This window comes from Scleropages formosus, chromosome 6 (assembly GCF_900964775.1).
Source record: "Scleropages formosus chromosome 6, fSclFor1.1, whole genome shotgun sequence".
In the NCBI taxonomy this organism is placed as follows: Eukaryota; Metazoa; Chordata; class Actinopteri; order Osteoglossiformes; family Osteoglossidae; genus Scleropages; species Scleropages formosus.
In genome coordinates this window covers 29,933,021-29,957,762 of record NC_041811.1, presented here as the reverse complement: position 1 = coordinate 29,957,762, position 24,742 = coordinate 29,933,021, and the positions used below count along the sequence as shown (strand labels likewise).

The 24,742-nt window shown below is 43.4% G+C and overlaps 1 protein-coding gene and 1 long non-coding RNA gene across 3 annotated transcripts in view; both read right to left on the bottom strand.

Annotated features, from left to right (window-relative positions):
* cntfr (ciliary neurotrophic factor receptor) overlaps positions 1-1,503 on the bottom strand; it is a 137,790-nt gene extending 136,287 nt beyond the window's left edge. For both annotated transcript variants that reach the window (XM_018750889.2, XM_018750883.1), the window contains exon 1: positions 1,316-1,503. The gene's annotated coding sequence lies outside the window, so the exon portion shown is untranslated. The remainder of the gene's footprint in view (positions 1-1,315) is intronic.
* Positions 1,504-1,963: 460 nt separating this feature from the next.
* LOC108934230 (uncharacterized) overlaps positions 1,964-24,742 on the bottom strand; it is a 40,213-nt gene continuing 17,434 nt past the window's right edge. Inside the window, exon 2 of the long non-coding RNA XR_001966110.1 lies at positions 1,964-2,001. This is a non-coding gene — a long non-coding RNA (uncharacterized LOC108934230). The remainder of the gene's footprint in view (positions 2,002-24,742) is intronic.

Sequence of the window (24,742 nt, the reverse complement as noted above, 5' to 3'; positions counted from 1 at the left end):
TGGCAGCCAAACTCCCTTATTCTTATTTAGCGGCAGGCCGGTGACAAACTCGGGGACGAGAGCAGCCTACAGGGACAGCGGAATCGTGCTCCTGGGCTCCCCAGTATCCCGTCCAACTCCCGCTCCTCTTTTCACACAAAGACACAACAACAGAAGCGGCTCAGATGATTAGATGGAAGAAGTGAACAGAAGAAGTGACCGAGAGGGGGTGTGTTAAGCCCCGCTGGAGGGATTTACAGCTTGGCACGTTTCGAAAGGAGAAAAAAAAAAAAAAAAAAAAAAAAACCCTTGTTTAAGAAGCCGAGTCTGACATCTTTTCAACCAGGCATGAAGCAAGTGATCAGAACAACACAGGCACACTGAACACCTCCTTCCCCCACCCCAATCCCCATCCCCTGGCCCCTGCTGGCCCCCCTCCCAGGGACCCCCTTGCATCCCATGGCGGGAAAAGCAATCTTTTCACGTTCATATTTACGGGCTAAACATCTTTAAACGGAGGTGGCAAAAAATGACCTCCTTGCCCTCTCGACCATCCCCCTCGCTCATGCGCCTGCATCCCAGAGCCTAACAGGGGGCTCGTGACAGCCCCCTCTCCCCCTCGCTCACCCCCTCCTCTGGGGGCAGCGAGGACCATGGGGTGTGCAGAGAACAGGGAGATACGGCAGGGAAAAAAGAACAAAAAGCAGCAGGGAGGAGACCTGGGGGGGGGATTTCCGCTAAAACTAATCAATCAGGGAGTGATAAAGGGCTCCGTGCAACAGTGTTGACACAGGGTCAGCTGTCCCCCTGACCTGCGGCTCCGGGGCAGGGCTTCAGAAAGGCACAGATAACGGGAATCCTCAGCTAATTGTCCCGCCACTGTCAGCGCCTTCAATGCATTCCACTTTCTAATTCCAGCGCTGCTCTCCTCCCCCCTCTCCGCCGCTGCCCAGACGGCACGCTACATCTTCCCCCCGACGCACGTGTGTCGAGCCGGACCGCCGCTTGCCAGCGACCGGGGGTGGGGGGGGGGATGGGGACGGTCATCGATCGGGAGGGATGGACGTGTTGAGCGAGAGCAGCAGCTTCTTTGACCGGGCCGGCGTGGCGCAAACCCCGAAAGCGCAACTCCTCGCCGAATCCACGCAAAGGATGAAGCGACAAAGAACTCCCTTCAGATGGGTGCCGGAGATGAGCGCCGCTGGAGGAGCGAGGAGGGCAAGGAGGCGAGCCTAGCATCTTCTGGCCGCGCTCGACGTGACAGCGCTCTCTTCCCACACAAGACAAGCCCAGCAGACGAGGAAGGAGAAAAGGCAGCAGAGCCCCCGGTACTCACTGAAAGCTTTGGCTTGCTCCTCTGCCCGACACGCTGCGGCTCCCGTCCTCCTCAGTGGCAGCACCGCGCGTCTCTGCGAGCGTGTGCCTGTGCGTGTGCGTGTTCGTGTGCGCGCGTGTGCGTATGTGTCCTCGACGGGTACGGCTCCGGCGAGCTCGGTCAGAGAGTGCGGCTAGCAGTGCCTTGGCCAGTGGCTCGCTTCACTCTGGCTGAGGGGGAATGTGAAGCACTTTTAAACTCGCACGAGCCGCCCATGTGACCAGCCCAGCCTCCAGCACCGAGCAGGCAGGAATACATTAGCCGGCCAGCCTCGTCCACAGTACGCCCCCTAGCTACTGTTTAAAGCAAGCAACTGTGCATGAACACACACACACACACACGTACAGACACTCGCGCTCGCTTCTCAGTGCAGGGATTATGGGACCGAGGGGTGGGGCAGAAATGCATCTGATTTTAATTTATTTTAATGAAATATGTATTTTTATTGCTTTGTTTCGTGCACATATTACAGAGATATTGCTGCCGCATTGTATTTTATCTGCAGGGCAGTGTAGTAATAGTGACAGACTTTGTCTTCATTTCCGACTCGTGTTACATATCGTGTCACGTCATATACAAAGCTTTTCTTCTGCCTTTTTGCTCTTGTTCTTTTCTCATAACGCCCACAGCCTTCTGTCTTTCAGCACCTATGTGAAGCACAAAAACAGACACAAATGTAGAGTTAAACACAACAATCACTTCACATTTGCCAGAGAATAAGATGACTTTAAAAAGTAAACCAGCCAAAACAAGCATGTATGATAAATCACAGATTCCACTGGTTCAAAGACTTCGCCAGGTTAACTCTCTGGCAACTGACGACTTTTTGCTTCAACTTGTTCAACTTATTTGAAGAAACATCTCTTCTCAAAAGTGTTGCCTGCGGAGAATGGTCACCGACTCGTGTCACTAGGAGGCCTCATAGCCACCAACTCCTTTAACCTTCTGTGAAGAAAGAGATGAACTTACTGAATCACAAACCTATATTATTCTGCAATTATTATTATTATGCTGCTTGCAATGATTTACCCGTTTATACAGTTGTGTAATTTTTTCTGCATCAGTTCAAGGTGAGTAAATTGATCACGGGCACTACACCAGGACTGAGGATGCAAACCTACCTATTTTTGCATTTATTCATTTGACTGACACTTTTTCTCCAAACACTGTTGAGCTTCCTACAGTTATTTACCCATTTATACAGCTGGGTAATTTTCACTGAAATAATTTAGGGTAAATACCTTGCTCAAGGGTACCACAGCAGTCGGCAGGATTCAGACCTGCAACTTTTACATCCTACACTACACTACTACTCTACCAGTTAACCCCTGTACGGTCACTGAATGAGAAGGTTACTGAACGGCGTCAGGACTTGTCTTATTGACCCTACAATGCAAAGCACTCTGCTCCACCATCGACCATTCCTACATCCTTCCGGCTTTGCATATAGGCGAGGGTCTTGCACGCGATTAAAACCACGGTGAATGGCCCGACGAGCACAGATTCAGAAATCAGTCCCAATGTCCACTCATCCCTGCATTAAACATGAGCTCGTCGGGGCCTTCTGCGGCCCCCCTCAGGCCTCCTATCAAACCCTGGCAGGCCCTGGACTGGGCTGGCACTGTCCTCAGTGTGTGCATCGAGATCTCATAAATGACTGGGGAAGTGAGGCAGAAACAAGCAAAACACACACAGCGCACACACATGAGCACACATCATACACAGACACAAAGACACAATGACATGCATACGTGGTATACGCATACCCAGTCCTGAGCACAGACATACATAGAACACAGTTATTGACTGCCTAATATTTCCATTAAAATAATATGATAATTACTTTTGGCTGATTTAATCCTCTCTGATGGTGAAAAAAAAACAGACTGAGGGTCCTATTGTTGGACAGGCGCAACAGGGGAAAAGTCTGCTGTCACGACTCCCGTGACGCAACAGACACGCACACACCCAGGCCAACATGGTCAAACCCAGAGGGGAGCTGTGTTCCCTGCACGCAAAGTAGAACAATCATGTTGTCTCTGAGCGAAAGACCCAGCCACCCCCCAAGACCCCTCCCCACTCTCTCAAAGCAGGGAATCCTGCATGTCCCATTAGGCCCCGTGCGTCTGTCTTACATCCGCAGTCCCGAACTTTAATAACAAGTAGAAAGTAGAAGGCTAACCTTCGAGTGTGTCTGCCCGCACTCAACGAGCGACAACCCAAGCGGAACGAAACCCACGCAGCGGCCGGAGAGACGGCGTCATGGACGGCTACCTTTATTACACAAAATGTGAGCTTAATTATGTCCATCTGGGTATCATCTGGCCATAAGGGCAGCAGGTGGTGTACTGGTTGAGGAACTACCCTAGTGATCGGAGAGTTAGAGGTTCAAGTCCCAAGATGGAAGGCTTGCTGTTGAACAAGATACTTAACCTGAAGTGCTTCAAGTGAATATCCAGCTGTTGCTACAGCGCTGAGGATTACAGGTACTTGGGATCAGGAAGTCTGTTAAGGAGATAAATGCTGGCAGAAGCTCCAGAGTTTGTCATTCTGGCTTGAACCACAGCGCAGCGACAGTTTTGGGATTTCCTTCACAACTTTCCCAGCTCTAGATATCACTTGGCATACAGTGATCAAAATTGAGAGGAAAAACCTTTTTCTGCAGGAGTGGGATCAAGTGTGTCAAAGGCGGTAAGGAGGTTCACGGCGAATGAGCGAACTCTCTGGGAGTTGATAGGGTTGAAGTGAGACGATCCCCTCACTCGTATATCAAGAAAAATAAGCAGAGAGCCTCACGTTGCTCCACAAGTATCCACTGGGAAGGTGGGGGGAACCCAATGTGCTCTCATTTGCAGGAGGGCAGGAGTTCACCATATGCTGGAGTTATGTTGCTTGAAGAAGTGCTTGGATCAGAAAGGAGACGGCATGCTTCATGTGGTTATGTATTATGTATACATTGCCGACATGTCAATCCTAGGTGACGCTACCAGGGCAGCTCGAGCTGTTTATAATTTAACATCTTAACATCTTTCACCTAAATTGAATGCAACTGAGCAGTTTCTTTTTTCACAGATTCAGTTTCTTTACAGTTGGATACAGATAATGGTCAATGCCAGCTGCACACTCCCACTTGGCCATCACCTTAGAGCACTATTCAACTTTAGACCCTCCCACATCTCACATATTAATCTGTCCAATCATGGCCAGTGACTCCTCCCATGAAGCACACCTATAGCATGGCCTGGCTCAGCTCCCTCCGTAACACCACGAACGTGGAGTATTCTGAGTCAGCAGGTGACATAGGGAATAAGGAACTGAACTGCAGATAAACCAAGGTAAACCAAGATATTAGAACTATACAAAAGCCCACTTTGTTCAGTCACTTGACTGCCTTTGTTGGTGAAGGACTCGACTATTCATGTGCTTCGAACTCTGCTACTCAGGGTCAACAATTCATTTTGCAAACAAAATTGCTGATTTTTAATTTTGACACTATCGCTTTCATTCTGTAATCCCCCCATTCAATGCCCACCGGTTCCCTGTAAGCTCCTGGAACCCTTGCAGGCAGATGCAACATTTTGCACCTCTTAACACACTGGTGGATTATGGGATAAAAAAGGATGCAGCCAGTGGTACCCCTATGCAGTCTGTCATCTGCACTCATTTGTTATTTGTATGTTGCCATGACAGCCATGAGTGATGCTTCTGGATAAGTGTCAGCAAAATGTATAAAATATAACATGTAGGTCTGATGCCCAGATGGGAATGGACTGCGGCTGCTGAAATGCGTGCATCTTCAGATGTTTAAATTAATTCAATACCCAAGTGCTGCACACGTGACCTATATCGATACAGGTTTTAGGAATTGTTTTCGCAAGGATTTTTGTCATTTACATGTCGTTTTAACGACAAAGGAAATCTTTCCTATGTCTCTGTTCACATTTTATGCAGGTTTTCATAACATAATCAGCCAAGTCCTGAAAATGATATCTCTGTAGTTTTTTACCGAAACAAACATAAAATCATCTCTTGTTTTGCTCAGATCCTTTCGTGCATGCAAACAGCCTTTTAAATTGGCTGAAAATGCTTAATTTCCAAGTTTGTTAGCCTGTGAGAGAGTAACTATGCAAATCATTCTTAAATTGGCTGAAAAAAACAACAATTCCAATTAGGTTAGCAACTCAGATAGCACGTAGATGATTATACTAGGAGGGCACGTACAATTTCTTGTTAGCAACATTGTCTGTTTAAACAAATGTTCAGTCTCTCGTTAGTTTGATGTTCCTCTGCCTTCTTCGTGTAGAAGAAGACAACGGGTTTAAAACTGTCAGTTTGGTAAAGTGTTTGTGGAGGACATCAAAGTTTATTGTCAATTGGCTGACCAGGATACATCCAGTGATGTGGATCCACTTCTGCCCATGGTTGATCCCCCCCAAAAGCTACAAGCCCTATGATTCCATGTGAAAATCCTTCCTCGTGCTCCACCCTAATCCCTCCGTCATGTAAACAGTATTCAGCACATTTGGTGGATATAAAGCCTTTCTCTAGGAGTGTTTGCTCATATGATAAAGCCTGATAAAAGTGGATAAATAGTAGACAAACAGCTCTGCTGACTGATGACAAACCAGAAGATTTGCTATGAAAGTTTGAGATATTCATAAAAACATGACCATCTTTAGCATCAGGTTTCCTAAATATAACTTGACCTTCTTCTGATGAAAACTCTGAAACCAAGGAAACACAAGGGGCAGCACAGTAGGGCCACCCAGAGCCTGGATTGTGTGCTTGAGCATGGGTTCAAATCTTGCTCAGTCTCAGTCAAATGTACATCTTGTCTCCATCCAGGTGCTCTGGTTTCCTGCCTTAGTCCAAAGACAAGTGTTTCAGATGAGCAGATGACTCTAAATTGCCTTACAAAGGACTGGGGTCCGGTCCGGGTGTCCTGTGCTTCAGGAACAGACGCTGAACTGGCACGGAGGATAAAAAGTTTATGATAAGAACGTAAGATTAAAAAAAGTAGGATAAAAACTGCAGCAGGGGATGGATACTTGCTCCATCTTTCCTAGAAGTTTTGAATCCTCTTTGTGGCGTGTAACAGTTGAGGCTACTGGCACTCAGATCATTTTTGAGAATACACAGAGGAACGGACAAATGCAGTTAGACGACAAAGCCCTTTCAAACAGGAAATTCAATAAGTTACACAGGAAGTGATGTGGGAGTAGAAGTCAGCATATCTGGAACGAGAATATGAACAATTTGGGACCATTTATAACTCACTCACTACACCGATGCACCTTAATGGCCTAACCAGATTTTAAATGTGACTCCTGTACATTTTTGACTTATGCATAGACCCCAAGTATTGCATTTAATGATAAAGCCATTTATACCACAGTCCAAAGGTCAGGGCAGGGGTATAACATGTTCAGACCAATGAAATGACCTTTGTGGTCTTCTCGTGCCTGTACATGAAAACGAAGATGAAGTTCACTCCTCATCCCCAGGAGGAGTGATCACAAGAGCTCAGGTAGTAGAAGTTTCCTCTGTTATAAAAGCCTGACATCTCACAAAGGGTAGATGTCCTTCAAGGAGAACTATGGGCAAGAACATTTCACATCTATACCAGGGATACACTTCACACTAGTTGGTTGACAGTACTCTTTATTTATATAACCATTATTCTTCCTCTTGAGTACCAGGCTTGTAGAGTCAGTTCCAAGAAGGTCTTCTTTACTCACCTGTGATGAATGATAAACCCAATTTTTCCCAACTGCCTAAGACAATGAGAACATCTCCCAAGGGACTCTACTGTACATGACATGTCAACTAACAAGGCAGTGGCCCGAAAATATGACCATTTCCACTATTTTCCAAAGTTATGTCCATCTCTTACCACCATTTACTTTTATTTTTTGAGTTGCAAGGTTCCAAAGGAGAAGAAAATTAAGAGGCAGAGTTTTAACAGCACAACATGATCTAGTCCAGGGTCCCTGATTTTTGCATAATTATATAATTAGTCAATTGTGACATCTTTTTTTTTGCCAGGATTAAAATGAACAACGTACAATGTTTTCTTTAACTGAACTGAGAGAGATTGTTTTCTGTGTTTCTAGCTTGAAATTCATTCCATCCTCGACGCAAGGAGAATAGACAACATCAAAGGCGGTGATGTCTCGAACGTACGGCACACAGGAAACCTAGAACCAGCCGCTGTACCGAGGCTTCACACATACCACACAATAGACCCTGTGTGAGGGAATGCGTCGCACTGAAGGGCTCAGCTATGAAAAGATTAAAGTCCTGGTGAAAGATAAAACAGCCAGCCTGTAACCTCAGCAGAGCATCGAGAGACAAGCACGCATGGCTCACATGGGGGCGGCTTCACCGCTAACTGTGGCCTTGCAAAGCACTTTTCATAAGACTGCTTCTGCATACGTTCATGCGACTCATACAAATCCAATCTGGTTTTCTCACTTGCATTTGACTAATGAACGTCAATATTTTGGTTCCGCTGACTTGTGTCTAAGACAGAGTTTTAAAGTGGTTGTCGAAACGTGTGGCCGAAGGTTATTATACTGGTGCTCTGTTGTTGTATTTCTGCATGATTTTTTTTTTTCCATGGCAAATTTTAATTTACACCTACATCGATTTCACAGCCCATCTAACACAGCCACATCTGACCAGTTTCATGATGTCGCTGAAGCATTGTGAAAATTTCATCACACTGCTCCAGAGTCACAGCAGCGCTGTGGGTTTTAGAGGGGATTAAAACCACTTGAGAGAATTTGTAAACTGGCTCAGTGAAATCCTGAATGGATCCAGGAACCCTAAGAGGAATCAGGTCTCACGGGTTGAAAGGAACCCTTAAAGTAATGAGTTTGTTCTGCTCCTTTTTCCAGCCAATGAGTATGGCCCAAACCTCAAGTACCTTAGGTCAATGTTAAGCATTTATAATTGGATCAGCCAACACATGTCCATTAAGACACTGCAATAAAAGCTGCAGTAAATATTTAATAAGGTTCTCATTCCAAGACAAGTGCAAATTAAAAAATAAAAAAAATTAACTTCACAGAAAGAAAGAAAGAAAAAGAAAGAAGGAAAGAAAGAAAGAAAAATCATGACACCATGTCTGTAAAAAAAAAAAAAAACTCAGGTGTCAAACTTCCAAACAAATATATTAGAGAATCAGTTGAACTCAAAGGGAACTGAAGGGTGACAAAGAATGACTTGACTGAGGCCAGAACCAGTGTATCGATGGAAACCCTGCAGCACACAAGTGAACAACAAATCTTCGGTGCCACGCCCCCATGAAGGTCCAGGGAGGGGGGTAAGGACTACATGGCGGGAAGCCATTCAATAGAATTCTTAATCTTATTTCCAAAAGTGAGATGGAAAACAGGAATCACCACATGAAAATGTCCTCTTCTATAGCAGAGTAAAAAAAAAAAAAAAAAAAAAACAGTTCTGTGGAAATCCTGAGGATTCTGGCCTTGGTTACACAAATCACACTCTTGTTTTATGTACCCATGTGACGGAATATATAAGTAAGAACACAAATGAAATTGCAGATTCTCGATGGCATCTCTTCAACAGTACTATTAAGTTTTACGACTCGCAGAAAAGCCTTTTCTCTTAATTTGCTCTATTATGTCTCCATTAAAAGGTGATCTGCAACACTGCTGTGATCATGGATACCTTATTGTAGATAACAGCTATTTAATATATCCTGAGAGAAACATCAGTTCTAAGCAAGTTTTCGAAAAAGACCGTAGCCAAATAAGCGTTCACAATTTAAAGAGCTGACAATGTGAAATAGTGACACCGTGGAGCACAATTAAAGAAAACTGTTTTAAAAAATGTTTCTTCTACCTTGTTTCTGCGGAATGCATCCAGCTTGATCGATGGAGCTAATTACCAAAAAAAGAACGGGCTCTGGCGCCCATCCATTCTAAACCACAGTCTTTTTCACAAAAGATGTTTTTACTTTTGTTCCCGACACGTAATGGGGACACGTGAAATGTTGCTATTTTCTCCTTAATGCAAGGGCTGACGAGTCTGAAGCCGACCAGGCCTCCTTTCTGTGGAGATTTTTGTTGTTGTTGCAGCTGATGACCTCTCGAACTGAGTGGAAAAGTGCATCGCTTCCTTTAACATTCGATGGGTTGCGTATTAAGAAAACAGGGGAGGAAGACATGTGGTGTAAATGAAAACGAAATACATTTAGCATAAAAAGCACCTTTTAAAATAAAAGCACAACCACTGTCAAGAATGAAGCAAAGTGAATGCAGATGGCCTTTAACAAGGACGAATGTGTCATTTGGGGCCCACGTTTCCTGGTAACTGTGTGGTACTGGGAATATTTGTACAACTTTGGGGTTAATTCTATCCATTATCAAAAGGCTTTCACACCAGAGGTGCATAGCTTGAGGTCCTGTGTAATCTCTCTCGTTCTCGCACTCAAAGGCCCAACTCCCACCAACCTTTTCTCTACCGACTAACATCCCATCTACCTTCTCCCGAGTATCCGGGCATAAATACATATTGACAGTACGCAGCAGCACCTTTCAACGTGACGGACAGCTCTTAAATTCGCTAAGGAAATTCTAACGGAAAATTAAATATGCAACTCACAGATACCATGTGGGACGAGGCATAATTTTTGGTTATTGAGAGTTTCAGGTTGTTTCGTCTCCGCACGTTAGAACAGAATGTAATGAACACATTAATTTGGATGGAGGATTAATTTGGAAGTCAACAGTTTCAGTTTGGAAAAATTAAAACTATTAAAGTTTGCCTTTGATAACTTCCTTTGGGGCATTAGGGATCGTAGTGGTTAGAGCTGCTGCTTTTGGACCCAAAGGTTGCAGATTTTCATCCCAACTCCAGTTGTAGTATCCCTGAGCAAGGTTCTTACCCTAAATTGTTTCGGTAAAATTACCCACCTGTTTAAACGAGTAAATAATTGTACGTAGCTTAACATTATAAGTCGCTTTGGAAAAAAGTTAGAAAGTATATATTTACTAAATATGTAAAGTGGTCACTGGGTGATACCCAGCACCTTCACCAGGAGCATGTGACACAGTAATTCCGATTTTATTGAATCGCATCTAGTCCATGTTTCACCTGTGACTCACTATCACAGGATCCCTCGTGTGTGTGCGTGCGTCACTCGCCCAACACGTCGCTATGTGTTTACCAGCGATGACCTCAGAACTCATCTGCAAGCCAAACATTTGCTTGTGCAGCACAAAGGAAGAAGAGGCTCAACGGGGACAGCTGGATCTGGCCACCGAGAAGATGAAAAATGTAACGTTGCCAGAGAACCGCAGAACCTTGGGTCCGACCAAGCAGCACGTAGTGCTAATGGATCAGGCTACTTAATTTGCAGGACATCTGGAGGGCCTTCTCCAAGAGATGCTTTGATTGTGGGTCTGCAAGGATGTCCACACATGGACTGTATTTACAGGAAATTTGTCTTGTTGGGCTGATCTGCCACACCAGGAAATTTCCATCAAAGAACAAAGCGTACAATTGATCAATTACATCTGATGTGGTGATGGAAGGGTCACATTGACAAGGTCCACATTTCAAGGAGCTTATTCAAATCTTTTGGTCCTGCCTTTATGGGCTCTTGATGATGACTCATGCAGGAAAAGGTCAAACAGAAAGCTTTTTAAGCCTTTTTGTCTATTGTATTATTTTTTTCACTGTTTTGTTTTTGTTAAGAAGGATATACTGTATCCTGAAAATGACATATTTAGGATACAGGACGACATTTTGGTAAAATAATGATCTACTTAGAGGCAATTGTGGAGTTTTTCCTAAGTTATGCTGTGATATGCAGATTTTGTTTTGGTTTGCTGGAACTGTCATTTATTTAAATCTTGAATTTTAATAGTTTCAGGTTTTATAGTTTTTTTCTTCTTTCTTCCCTATTTATTTAGCTATTTGAAGGAGAAATTCCTTCAGGGAATTTCTCACTATGTGTGTTTGATCACAAATGCAAATATTTTAAACTTTCTCTATTCAAATACCCAGAGAAAACTACCCAGGACAATACCTGCAAAACAAGCCTCTGAAAAGCACTGAAACCTCTTGGGACCTGTTGGGTGCCGCTTTCCCACGCACAATATCTGTAACCTCATCAGTATCAAAACCAGAAAGATGAAAAAAAAAAAAAATCACCATTAAATCAAATAATAAAAATCAACATTTTAAATCAGTGTTTGGTTAATGAGTGCTTTGTTCACTTAATATTTTGCTTTTAATCATGTTATCTTTATCACACACATTTTTTTTTTTAGATATTTAGACATTTACTAACAATTTTTTTAAAAAAATAATAGCTCTAAGGGTAGGCTAAGGGTTGAGTTCAAGTCTAAGGCACAAGTCCCATGCTGTTCTGGTTTAAGTCCTCGCCTAGCCTGCTAATGTCACTGTCCCTTTCCAAACTCAAGAGATTTGCGTTTTTTTTTTCTGGCCATGCAAGACATTCTGGAAATCATGTTTATTTTTTCGTATTTCAGCCAACATGACGTTCAGCACCAGAAGAGCCGTTCAGTCAAGGTCCCAGCAGTGAGCGAGATGTACCTGAATGGTCATTCCATTGAATGGGGAGGTATGGCAAGAATATCACTCATGCTCGTTCTCTGGCTCATTAGCCAACAGTTACAGAATTTAAGAAAAGTTTAGCTTTTCCTTTTTTAGTTATCCAGGAATATTTTTCTGAGCTTTCCACTTTGATACTCAAATCAGGTGTAGTAGAGTGTTCATCATTTTCCCCAGTATGTTTTTTTCTTTCCCCAGATTTAGATGAAGTAACTTCTCTCTTCCTGTTGTTATTGAACATTATTGAAATGCATTACCTCCCATAATGACCATACTAGAAACAGGACAGTTCTTTCGTGACTCATTCTGAAAGCATACTTTATGATTTGAACTTTGGCCCAAGCATCAAAGCAGCCCTATTATAAAATTCTCCATCTTACCTAACACATTGCATCACTTTATACTTCCTTCCTGAGTTGGAAAATTGGTTTTGGTAAGGAAAATTATGACCAGCTCACAAGCTTTAAGTTAATAAGTCTACCTACTTCTTTTCCCAAAACTCCAAACAACTTTAGTTTTATTGCATCCTTATGGCTGTCACACCTTGTGACCCCTGTCATAACCTTGTTAACACCAGTGAGCTGTCTCAGCCCCCTGCCATTTAAGTTTCACAAAACCCTTTGGCTGCGGGATCATTTTGCAAAACTGGCTTAAAATTCAAGGCATTTTACAAGAAACTGAAGGGCTTTCATCGTAGCTGTGGAAACAGCTTTTAACGCTGCAATAAATGGTAGCTAAAGTCATTAGAAATAAAGGACGAAAAGGGCCGCTAACCTTATTCCCCCAGTTTTGGTCTGCGTTGCCTTACCACTAAAGCTCATTTTCCTTGTTCTGAAGGAGGGCAAACAACATACGATTATGCTGAGGCATCATATTAGAAATGCTGTGTTTGTGTGTGCGTGCTTGCGTGTGTATTTTTGCATAAGAGGGACCTTTAATTGCCTTATTTGGCCCATTTTTTTTTCCAAACAAGTAAATATTGTAAATAAATAAGAGGAGATGTGTTATGAAAGGCTGATGCCCATTTCAACTTGAGAACAGTATGCATTTCTTTGTCATCGTCAAAATGACCTCCATTATTCCAGAAAGCAGCCATTGTCAGGTCCAAGGGATGATAATGGCAATAGCACTTTCTGATTGGATGGACTGTCCCTTCGTGTTTGGACGAAATGTCCTCTTTCAAGAAGGCCAGTTCTGGAGATAGACTGAAGAGCTTCTCCCAAAAAAAAAAAAAAAAAAAAAAAGAGTACTCTGGTCTTTGTCCAGGCTCCCTGGCGTCTCCCCATTACAGCATGGCCGCCGCCGCCGCCGCCGCCGCCGCCGCCGCCGCCTCCTCCTCCTCCTCCGGGTATCTAGGCATGTTTAACTCTGCATGAGGCTCCTTCTCAGCTTCAAGGACCCTTGCAGGCCACAGAATGTAAAGTTTGGGCTTTCAGCAGGAACACATGGTTGGCAGTCAGGCTGCAAAAACTCTGAGAGACTCTACTCTTGTCTCCAAACTGGAAAACTGATGGTTGATCTTTTTAGACTAAGCTGGAGAGATCCGATCCCAGCTTAAACATTTCATAATTGTTTTCCAAAGAAGGACTTGGTGCGTAACCGTCATCAGACAGTGTGGGGTGGAGAGAATAACATGTATAACAATGTGTGTCACGTTCATCGCAAGTGAATTGTCTGAAAGAGATGATTTGGCAGATGCAGACCTTATTGGTTTGTTTTAATAATTTTTTTTTTGCCCTACACTAACCTCAAATGGTATTTATTTAAAAAAAATAAAAATTAACAGATTGTTTGGCAATGAACAACTACAATGAACATGATGAAAGCCAAAAACAGCAATATCCTCAAAGCAGAATTTAGTATTTTTAGTTTAATAGGGTTTAATATAATTTCTACTATGTTTGCAGGTTTTAGGTATTACGGATAGTTCGGAATGATACCCCATCTTTGTTCTTTGTACCTTGCTTTTGAAATAAATTGATCCAGTATTGATTTTTCTGCCATGTTCAGGTTTGGTTTCAGTATTTAATGTCATTTTGACATTTAAAAAATGTCAATCTGTTCAAGACCAGTGATTATGAATAATTTGGTGATGTCGTGTAGATTTCAGGAGGGTGGGTGACTGAGGAGGGGGATCCTCAGAAGCAGTCGTTATAGCTTCCTTCCCATGAACACAGTGGTCCATTGGCCTGAGGCCTGACCTTACTTCAAGGCATTCAGAAACTTTATAAATCAAACTGTCATTCCAAGGCTACCTGACTAACTTTAAGTGTGGTTCCCCACTGGCTGTGAAGGTAACAAGGTCCACATGTACGGAGGAAAAAAGTGAGGTCCCTTCATCGTATCACCGAACATTAAAATTAAACTAAGTAGCTAGAACGATTAGAAGGAGTTGACACGTCCTCATCTATGAACACGCTGAGTAATATTGTCTCTGTCCCCGCTACTGATTTTAAACCTGTAACCCATTTTTCACGTTTGATTTTTTCCTCACAGGTGCAAACAGTTAAGCGGTCATTAAGCATTCCGATAGACACGTTGGTCAACACTATCTGGAATGTGGGCTTTGGACACCCCTGCAAGTTGGCCGGATGTTCCCTTCTCACATTTTTCGACACCAGTCCATGATGGTTGTTGGTAATGGGGTGGGGGGAGTGGAGTGGGTTCACCGGCAGACACACCCTAACCCTTTTTTTCTTCCAGTTGCCCAATTGACAAGGACACAATGGCGCCACCCAGCGGAAACTCGTATAAAGTCACAAATGTAGCTTTATTTTGCTGACAGGCTTCTTTATATGTATTCATTTAGCTGATGTTTTGTTCCCCTCCCCCCAAAAGAAGTAATTTACAGTGTTAATCTACATAAGATTATTTACTCATTCATAAAGCTGGATAATTTTGGAGCAGGGAGAGTGGAGCAATTTAGAGTAAGTACATTGCTCAAGGGTGCTACTGCTGAAGATGAGATTTGAACCTGCAACCTTTGGGTCCTAAAGAAGCTGTTCCGTGCACTACGCTACTAACTGTCCCTTGTTTTTCTTGCTACATCTTATTTTTCCAACTCTTATATAACAAGTGGGTCTTAAAGGGCACATATTACTGGTTCGGACTGCCAAGGTGTGCAAACCATCAACTTGACATCTCAAAAAGCCTTATTTAACATGTAGGTCAGTGTTTTATTTTTTTTCCCCTCTAACACACAGATCAAAATCCCAATTCTACAATTAAGAATGCTCTCCATGCTGCCCGTGAAAAGGTTTTTGACATAAAGAGTATATGATATTGAAAATAGTCTCCAGTTTTAAAGTGCTGAACACACATTACAGTTAAACAAAGCTTTGGCACTAATCCTTTGAGCTTATTTTGCCTTCTATTATGGCATAAAATAAGGCATGCATTTGCTAACTCTTTCCATCACTTTTTTTTTTCTCCAAGGTAATTAGCATACGGAGCAGCGGTTAAGGAACTGGATTGTAGCCATAAAGTGGTTAAAAACCCAGGAGGGACACCGTTCTGTGAGCAATGCGGTCAATATGATGGATTTAGGCAAAAATTAAAATTTTTACACCAGAACAGATGTACTTTTGTTTTGTTGTCCATCCAGTGTACCTGTTGCCAGTTGATTGGCACAATGAATAAAGCTGCTATGTTTTATTTATTCATTAATTCATTCAAAAGTTAAGCAGCGGTCTGTCCTCGGCCTTCCACCTGCAACCTTTCAGCCGCAGGTCCTTTAACTACTTTGCCTCATGTGGTTCCACACCTTTACTGCAGTCCAGGTCTGGCAAACAGATGCCTGCAATATTCACTCTAGAACGCAAACACACCGCCCGACGTGGCGAATGCGACAAAAAGAAACTCTTCAAAACATTTGGTTTTGCCAGACTTGGAAAGGAGCCTTGTTTATATAGGGGCCATTTTCAGCATGTGAGCGTTCCAGCTTGTTGCCAAGTGAGGTTAACAGCAACAACAAAAGAAAATTATGTAAAGAGTGTTTCGTTCCCCAAAAGCTTTTACAAATCTCATCGGGTGTCCTTAAAAGAAAAGAAAAAAAAAAAAGGAACGAAAAACTTTTCATGCAAATGAAATTTGACCTTGAAAATGCGCTGTATTCGAGGAGTGGAATATCGTGGGAAAATATTTTAGAAAAAGCACAGCTAGGACTGGTGAGTAGGTATGAAAACTAACCAGTCCTTCATTAGCGGACCAGAATCTGGCTTTAATATCTATCACATCTTGTGGTTTTTTTTTTTTTTTTTTATAGCTATTCTAACAATACAGGTTGCTCTGGACCCTTTTTAAAGGAGGTCTACAGCAGCAATCGCAGTGAGCGAGTGTTTATCACAAGAGCAGCTGTACCGCTACCCTCCAACACTAATACCTGGACCATATATTCAACGAAGCAAAGTCTCCGTTCACATTACAATGCTGCCTACGCCAAGGATATTACCTTGAATGAGTCACAGAAAATTAACTGTGCAATATGTCCAGCCAGAAAATCCAGTATGGAAATGGGGCGGAACGCTGTTCTGGAAGGGAAATGTGAGAGCAGGGTGCATTCTGGGAAAAACCCTCAGTAAATGAATATAAATTAGAAACGCTTTTCTGTCTTTGATGACATTCCTGGCATATGTTGAGAAATGGCCATCAGGAACACACGAGCTCGGCAAGCGAGCGTGCTGGGGGAAAGGAGCGGGCAGCGGTCTTCATCCGCTTTCAGTCTACGCAGAACGCGGTATGCGTTAAACATCGGAAAGCAACTTAAGTATTTTGACAAGTCGATACAGAAGAAAGAAAATACAGACCTTTTCATGGTGTCTGCAAGCCAAGGAGTACAAATTGCTGAGTATATTGCGACCAAGCTATGGCACTTTAAACTGTGACCCTGTGCTGCGAAGTATCTCTAACATCCGTTTCCCGAGAGGTGAAATTGGGGTTGAAGGATGGTCAGCTCAACCGACGACACAAGAACTCAATGGAAAAAAAAATCCAGCGTTAATCTTCCGAAACCATGAACATCAGGAAGCCAAACACAAGTCAGCAGCCTTCACTTTCACTGCAGCTAAAGTCAACAATACAACGTGTAGCAAGCAGAATCGTTCAGAATGTTGTAAAGCATACCGATGTACCCAAAAATGCGACTCGAAGACAGTCGTGTCAATTGAGCATGCCGAATCAGACCGATGTCCCCAGCTACACGGTGTGTACTGAATAGTGTCAAGCAGAGCGTAATCAATCATCCACATTAAGCCCAAAACGCAGAGTTTAGTAAGTGGACTGTGAACGACCAGAAGAGCGCATTAAACCACATCAATGTACCCAGCAATGACAATATGGAGAGAATTGCATCTTACAGCACAGTGATGTACAGCTATGAATCTGCAGAAAAGTGAACAAGTCCCTCATCGCTCCTTGCTCTCCTGCACCTCCCTGGCAGAGAAACGAGTGTGGAAAAAACCTCCACTTGACAGGAGTCTAAGTGGGAGCACCAATTAGGGGCTGATCAAATGGACTCCTTTCACCCCTGCATCTGGTAATCCAATTAATATCCAGAGTGACACAGCAATCTTGGGTTGGAACCCAATTTGGGAAGGAAAACAAGAGAGAACCTTTGGGTTTCTCTGCTTTCCGCAGACCGACTTGACAGCTGCTACAAAAAGCGGCCTCACTCATTTTATTGGCTTTCTTTGGGTCATTTAACCTCCTGAGACATTCTAGGGGGAAAAATTCCTTCCTGTAACTGTACATATACACTGCAAATGTCAGACTGAAATTTGGGAATAGAAGAAAAATAAGTACGATGCAACATAATGATGAACTGTATGCATTATATATCGTTTATGGGATGTTGGGAATTACGGTCACATGAAAGAATGTCCTCTCCGCACACGGAACAGCCCCTACGGAGACGTTTGGTCTTCCGTGCCAGGTGAGGCGGCGTGATTCTGTATTATTCCGTTTCCGTTATAACTATGAAAAAATGTCACTGGTACGAAAAGATAAGCCACGGGCAATTTACACACGGTAATTGACAGTACACAGAGGGCAAGATATTTTGGTGCCGACGGAGACAAAACCGCTATCAGCATCTGCACAGCATTTGAAACGTATATGTGGCGCTCGTCTATACCGGTCTTCGAGAAGCTATTCATGAGAACGTTCGAGTAAGTAAAAATGAGAACAATGTCCTCCTACCATTAGGAAATTGCTCTGCGGTGGAAAATGACAGAACCGCGCTGGAGAACAGGCTGGAATATTTAAAGTGAGCGACAAAAGAAGACAACCCTCTGTCTTTCTCATGCTCGCAGTTTGATATTCACGTGCTTTCGGCAGAATGTAACCATTGTTTGGTTTTATTTACGTGCTTTTCGAAACATATGGAAAGCACGACATCCCCGTGGGCTACGGTGCCACAATTATTTTCGCTGGAATAAGGAAAGCTCCGGCAATGTCAAAGGTCACCTTGTTTTGCAACGGCGCGTAATTAAGAGATGAATGGGAGTCCGCCTCCGCCACGAGCTGGGAAACGCAAAGCAGAGTCGACAACGCGACCCCAAAGCAACACGGGCAGGAATTGCTCGATGGAATGACCAGCCATTAATTATGTTAATTACGGAGAAACGAAGCATGAGCGCAGCACTGCTGCACTACTCTGTATGGGCGAAGTAAAACTGACACGGATGGAGTGCGCTCACTTCTTCCTTGAAAACACGGGAAATTGGTTTTTGCCACCACAGGGGCAAGAGAAATAGGTTTTTTCCGCTTGTTTTTTTTTTTTTTTTTTTGTTGTTGCTGTTGTTGTTGTTTTAAATTGTGCAGAGCGTCCTTCCTTCATATGGCCGGGGCTCACGCATACTTTGTTCGTCTTCCGTCAGCATTATTTTGCAAAGAAAATCCTGGCTCATAGTGGCACTTCACTGGCCTGGAGTAAACAAGGTCTCTGTCTTATTCATTTCACAGAAATGCTCTGACTTCTGGCTAGGCAGAACCGACTGAAACAATGCTGAAGTCCTCCGTTTCGTCTTCCTCGAACCTTGAACCCGAGGGAACCCCAGGCGTCTTTGTGTCCAGATGGAGGATTTTTTTTCTTTCACCGGGCACCAGCCTGCAAATTCGCGGTAGTGAGCTAAACGGTTCTGAACTCCAAAATGTATGTCCCAGCATATTCATGTGTCTGTTCTATTTTTACATCCTGGAATGCAGGCTTGTTGCAGCAACGCATGAGTCAGGAAGAAATTTATTTATTAATTTATATACGTGTGAGTGTGTGTGTGTGCAGAATCAATGTGGCACTTTTTAATTACACACCCTTAAGTGAGAAAAATGTATTTTATGCTTCACAGTCTTGATTTCTCTAATGGATCCATTTTTTTTTCATTAAAAAAGGAAAACCCGGGGATGGTGGTTTTCATCAAGTCTCAATGGAGAGACACTTAAAATGTTCCTCGATTATCTGTCGGTCCCTTCCAACACTGCAGGTCTGCTCCTTGTGGACAAGAAAGTGACTGGAGGTTCCACAAAAGCAGACTGCTTTGCCATCCTACTGATGTAACCGGACCCACCATAGACGGCTACTAGACTCTTGCGCCGAAGCTTCACTCTTCGATGGGTCGCTCACTTCGCTAATGTGGTTTAAGCACCCTGGACACTGTTTACTCGTGCTCTATTTCATCAGTCCTCTAATGTCACTTAGGTTTTATGAATTAGGAACCATCTATCTGTGGAAGTCGGCACCGGTGTAACGGTGAATCTAATAAGGCGTGGAGTGGATTAACACATCTAGATGTCCGCGGGGAGATCACAAGCTCAGCCTGGGGAGAACATCAACTCGTATTGCGCCTCGCCTGTTCCCAATTAAGCCATAAATCATAATTAATATCGAAGCTGCTGCCCCCATCTTCTGCTTTTCCAGGCCCTGGAATGTTCGCCACATCAGTATGCGTGTCTCATAAATTACCTGGCGCTCCCGTTTCTGTCCTCATACAGCTCTGCTTGGGCACCTTACACTAATGCACTCTCTCGTTTTTCTGGGTGTTCCTGCTCATCGCCGGACGGAACTGAAACACACCAGATCACTGCTGCTGATGGATGCTTTTCCAACTGTTCGACGTCGCATTTATCCGCTGAAGCGAAATGCTGACTTTTAATCATCCTCTCTCATGAATACAAAAACAGGCAAGCGGTATAAAACAGAAGGAGTGTAAAACAATATGAAATGCCATTAGTCATTACCATGACAACTGCCTGTTAACTGGTGCTTTCATTTGCAAACTTCATTCAAAATGGAAAAAAAAAAGAAAAGAAAAAAACAGCTTTTTCTTTAAAATCCAAAAATGACCCAAGCCTAGTAGTAGGTTCCGCGTAGTACCGTTATGATGAACGTCTTCTCGTCGAAGTTAAGCAGGGAGCTTCGACGCATCTACAGACACTCAACAGCTGGATCCAAAATCCATCGTATTCAGGAATCCGCTATGTTTTGCTCTCCGCGAGATGGGTCTCGGTTTAAATAAGTGTTTCGGTAGTTTTCCTACTGCACCGTCTCACCATGCCATACATTGCAATTTCTTATTTCTCAAAATCTAATAGTTCTCTTCACTCCCTGTCTCTCAGATTCTCCGGGTTTCCATGTTTGCACATTGAGGAACAGCCCTACCTCAGTGAATCGGTTCATGAAGGATCCAGCTGTCCCCTTTTTTGGAAGCAAAAGCTGTTTATCTTTTGGCACTTGGGATGAGAGCTATTTAATTACATTCACTGTAGAATAAGGGTGTTTTTTTCTCCATCCCCGCTCCGAATCCGGCAATGTGAAGAGGGGGGTAACCGGATACCCAAAAGCAGAGTACATTGATTTGTGAAATCCCATTTAATCTTACATGTAGAAATGATTACCTGGTTCAGGATGAAGCACAGCCATGACAGCAGCCTTGCAGTGAGAACTATGGCAGATCACACTCTCCTTCTTGGGCGAACATTATCACGGGATCCATTTTACTCTCCTTTTAGTATTACACTGAGCCTAAATAAAGACACAAAATTACAGGCTTGTGACAGCGCAAGTCATTAAAAACAATTACAAAGGTCTTACCTGACTCTGAGAACAAAATTATTCTGCCAAATTACTGTCAGCCAGAACATTTGCATTAGAGAGTAATTGCTTTGTTAAAGTGTGTGATTGGCTTTTACTTCCTTTTCTTCCCGCAGTTCTGCAGTGCTTCATTAAGGTCCATAACCATCTATAATGACCATTTCAGCTGGTTTCATGTTCCGCCCTCCAGCTACAGCTAGTTCTTACTTTCCCTCTCGCAGCGAGGACCTCGCGCCATAGATGTGCCCAAAATGCTGTCTTTGATGTTGCGCCGTTAGTTGAACACAGTCGCGCCTCGAAACGCGGCCGTTCGAGTTACGAGGATCCGAGTTCGGGAGGAGTCTCGCTCAAAAGCCACACTTTGGCTAAAAAGACATTTTTATGCATTTTCGAGGACTCAGTTTGGGTTTTGCGCGCATCCCAATTTCCAAGTGACGCAAGACTTTTGCATTTATTCATTTAGGAGACGGTTGCTCCAGAGCCGCTTGATTATGATTATTATGGAGTATTTAGCTGACACAATTATCAAAGGTGACTTACGATGCTAGATATAATGCATGAAATCCCTTCAATGATCAATCTGCAGAGCAATGTGATACACACACACACACACACACACACACACACACACACACACACACTACAGGAAATATAGAGTTTTTGAAGTTTTTCCAAAACCCACGCCTTTGGACTGCGGGAGGAAAGCAAAGCACTTGGAATAAACCCATGAGAATACAGGAAGAACATGAAAACTGCACACAGACTGAGCAGCTACTGATTCCATATCAAATCACACACCCCAGGGGCTGTGAGACAGCAGCACTACCTGCCCAGAGACCCACACCACTGTGCAGTATTCTTCACACTAGTAGTTTAGCCGATGCTGCGTTAAGTTCTCAACTTCCATTAACACGAGTTTGCCGATTTCACCCGATATGGACACCATATCAAACTGCATTGTTATGTTGTATGATAACTTATGTTAGCTATTAAAGAAACCATCTCCATTACAATGGGATCTGGTGATATTTTAGCCATCGATCTTTTTTGCCAAACTAATTTTAGTTATGAATTCACTAGGGCTTTTTAGTACTGCACTACCTTCAGTACCAAACATACAGGAAGACAGTGCAGTTGTTATTATTATTTCTCGAATACCTCAGGTAGTAAATGAGATCAAGCTGCAACCATGTCATCTTTAATCAGAACATACCTACACATACAATGTCAATGACCGCTTGTCCCAAGCAGGGTCTCAGTGAACCGGAGACTAATCCGGCAACACAGGGCGCAAGGCTTGGGGGGACACGTCCAGGATGGGATGACAGTCCATTGCAAGGCACCCCAAGCAGGACTCAAACCCCCAGACCCCCCCAGGCAGCAGAACTTGGCCAAACCCACTGCACCCCCCCCCCCCCCCCAACTTATACATAGTACACAGCAAAGCTTTGTACGATTGAAAAATCAAATCCTCAATGAGTTATACCAGAGGTTCTGAACCAGGAGTGCAATGTGTTGCTTCAACAAAAACACAGCATTGAGCCATCAAGGCTCATACTCATATCTACAGAAGACAAAACAAAATCTAATTATTCAAATGGGGGGATTTTTTCCTCTCTATGCAAATCGTCCCAGTCAGGCTAAATGGTATCTTTTTCCAATTTGCCCACCTTATGCTCCTGAGCAATTTGAACGCTCTGTGGTGTAGGAGGGCGATTTCATTTCACCCGCCCTCCTCGCACTGGCTGCTGTGCCACGTCCCCCCAAAACATGACCGCAACCATAAACAGGTTCCGTCAGATGTTGCGGTTTTTCTTCCCTTCTGTGTTAATCTCAGAAAAGTTGTGCAAACAGTGGAACGTATTCACCTCTTTGATTATCATTTTAATTAATCTTGCTTACTTAGACGTGTAATTTAAACATTTGAATGTTTCACCCGGAGAGTCACTCATCTGATTTAATTAAGTGAGAATTCAGAGCTATGAGGGGCAATGCAGTAATTCAGCAAAAGAAAGTGATTTAGGCCGCTTGAGAAACACAGGGCTTAGATCCACTCTTTATTACCTCTATTAGGCAGAAAATATGTTCTTTTCCTGAGCAGGGTTCGCATACACACGCTGTTCTTCAATCCTTCAAATCGATAAACTTCCATTGCATGAAAAGGCCTGAAATGAGTAATTATTTCACAGACAAGGAATAAGAGATTAGGTATTCACTTTATGAGTCCAACAGGAAGGACCAGCACTTTCCACTATAAACCTGTGTAATATTGAAATAGACCTCCTCATCAAGATACTATTAGTACTTCCTAACTCATACCCTTGCGAGTCGGTGGATTCACTCATCAGTACTGAGCTGTGAAGCAAGTGCCATATGGTGAAGTACAGCAATTAGGGCTTATTACACTAATTAAGTCTAGTCCATCGATTGTTGAGTTTGTGGGCCATCCACAGCTTTCTGCCGACTTTTTATTTGTGTTCCCAGCTGTGCACTCATGCAGCCTAGCTTGTTCGGTGCCAGTAGTTGGGTTGTGCTGTCATTCCGACGGACCCACTTATACTTTGGAATGAGCAGATGGAAGTATGGAAATAGAACTCAGAAGTGGTTCAAGGAGACAAGAGTAGGCGGTGCAGGCCACTGACTGTTACAGCAGTAAGATCTCTGCTGTTGAGAGGCTGAAGTGTCATGGTGTTTCACCAGCTCTCGTCATCTCAGCTGTTCCACCTCAGGAATGAACAGCTCTTGTCACAGCCTCTTTGGGCCTCTACTGTCTACATCCAACGGTCACTGCTCATCAGCTACCCCAAGGATGTAAGAACTGCACTACGCATCCCTGTACCAGTCAATTATAGGTGTTTGAGCTTTCACCCAGTTCAGCTACTTCTGTTTGCAGCGGTCACATTTTAAGCCGTATACAAGGACAACCGATTAGTAACAAGCAATAAAAAGTTAGAAATAAGGACTCCTCTTCCTAGATTCTCTTCATGGGGACTATTTAAGCAACCGTTTATTTATTGACTTGTTGCGTATTTCGGTTTGCATGCAGAGTAGCGTCTAGCAGCCATCACGTATAAGAGTATCTCTTCCACCCCATGTTGATTGTAAGTTGGTTGATTTTGTACCGTGTCATGCAGCAGACCCCCCCCCCCGCATGCACTTCAACTGTTGTTTCCGATCCCAGGAGGATATTTTTTTGTGCCCTGGGAGCAAACTCCTTAATGTTTTGTTTTGCCCCCAAAATACATTTAACTATTTTGTTTGATGTTACAACGCACTCTTTCTGAATGTGTTGTTTTCAAGATTTTTTTTCCCCCCTCAAAACACAACCCATACGTTGCATTGGTGCGGCTTTATTCCAACCCAGATTGTTTACTTCATTGATCACTGTGCCTCTAGACACAAGAAAATACCTGCTACGAGGACGTAAGCAACCTTTCAAAAGCCACGACATAAACCAGCTTCCACAGCCATACAGTTCTTGTGTAAGAGCTTCAGTAGTCTTGAATAGTGTCAAGTTTCAAGGTTTGTTTACCATGAGGGAAAGAATGCCCATAAGAAGGATAGCCAATAAAAGGCATGAACTTCCATGTGGTGCTGGCTAAATTGAAGCCGTGCTTGCTGGGAGCGATTTGTCATTCAGCGACCATGACCACTACCTGCTTGCAAGGTTGCTCCAGGTAGTAGGGTGTGAACTA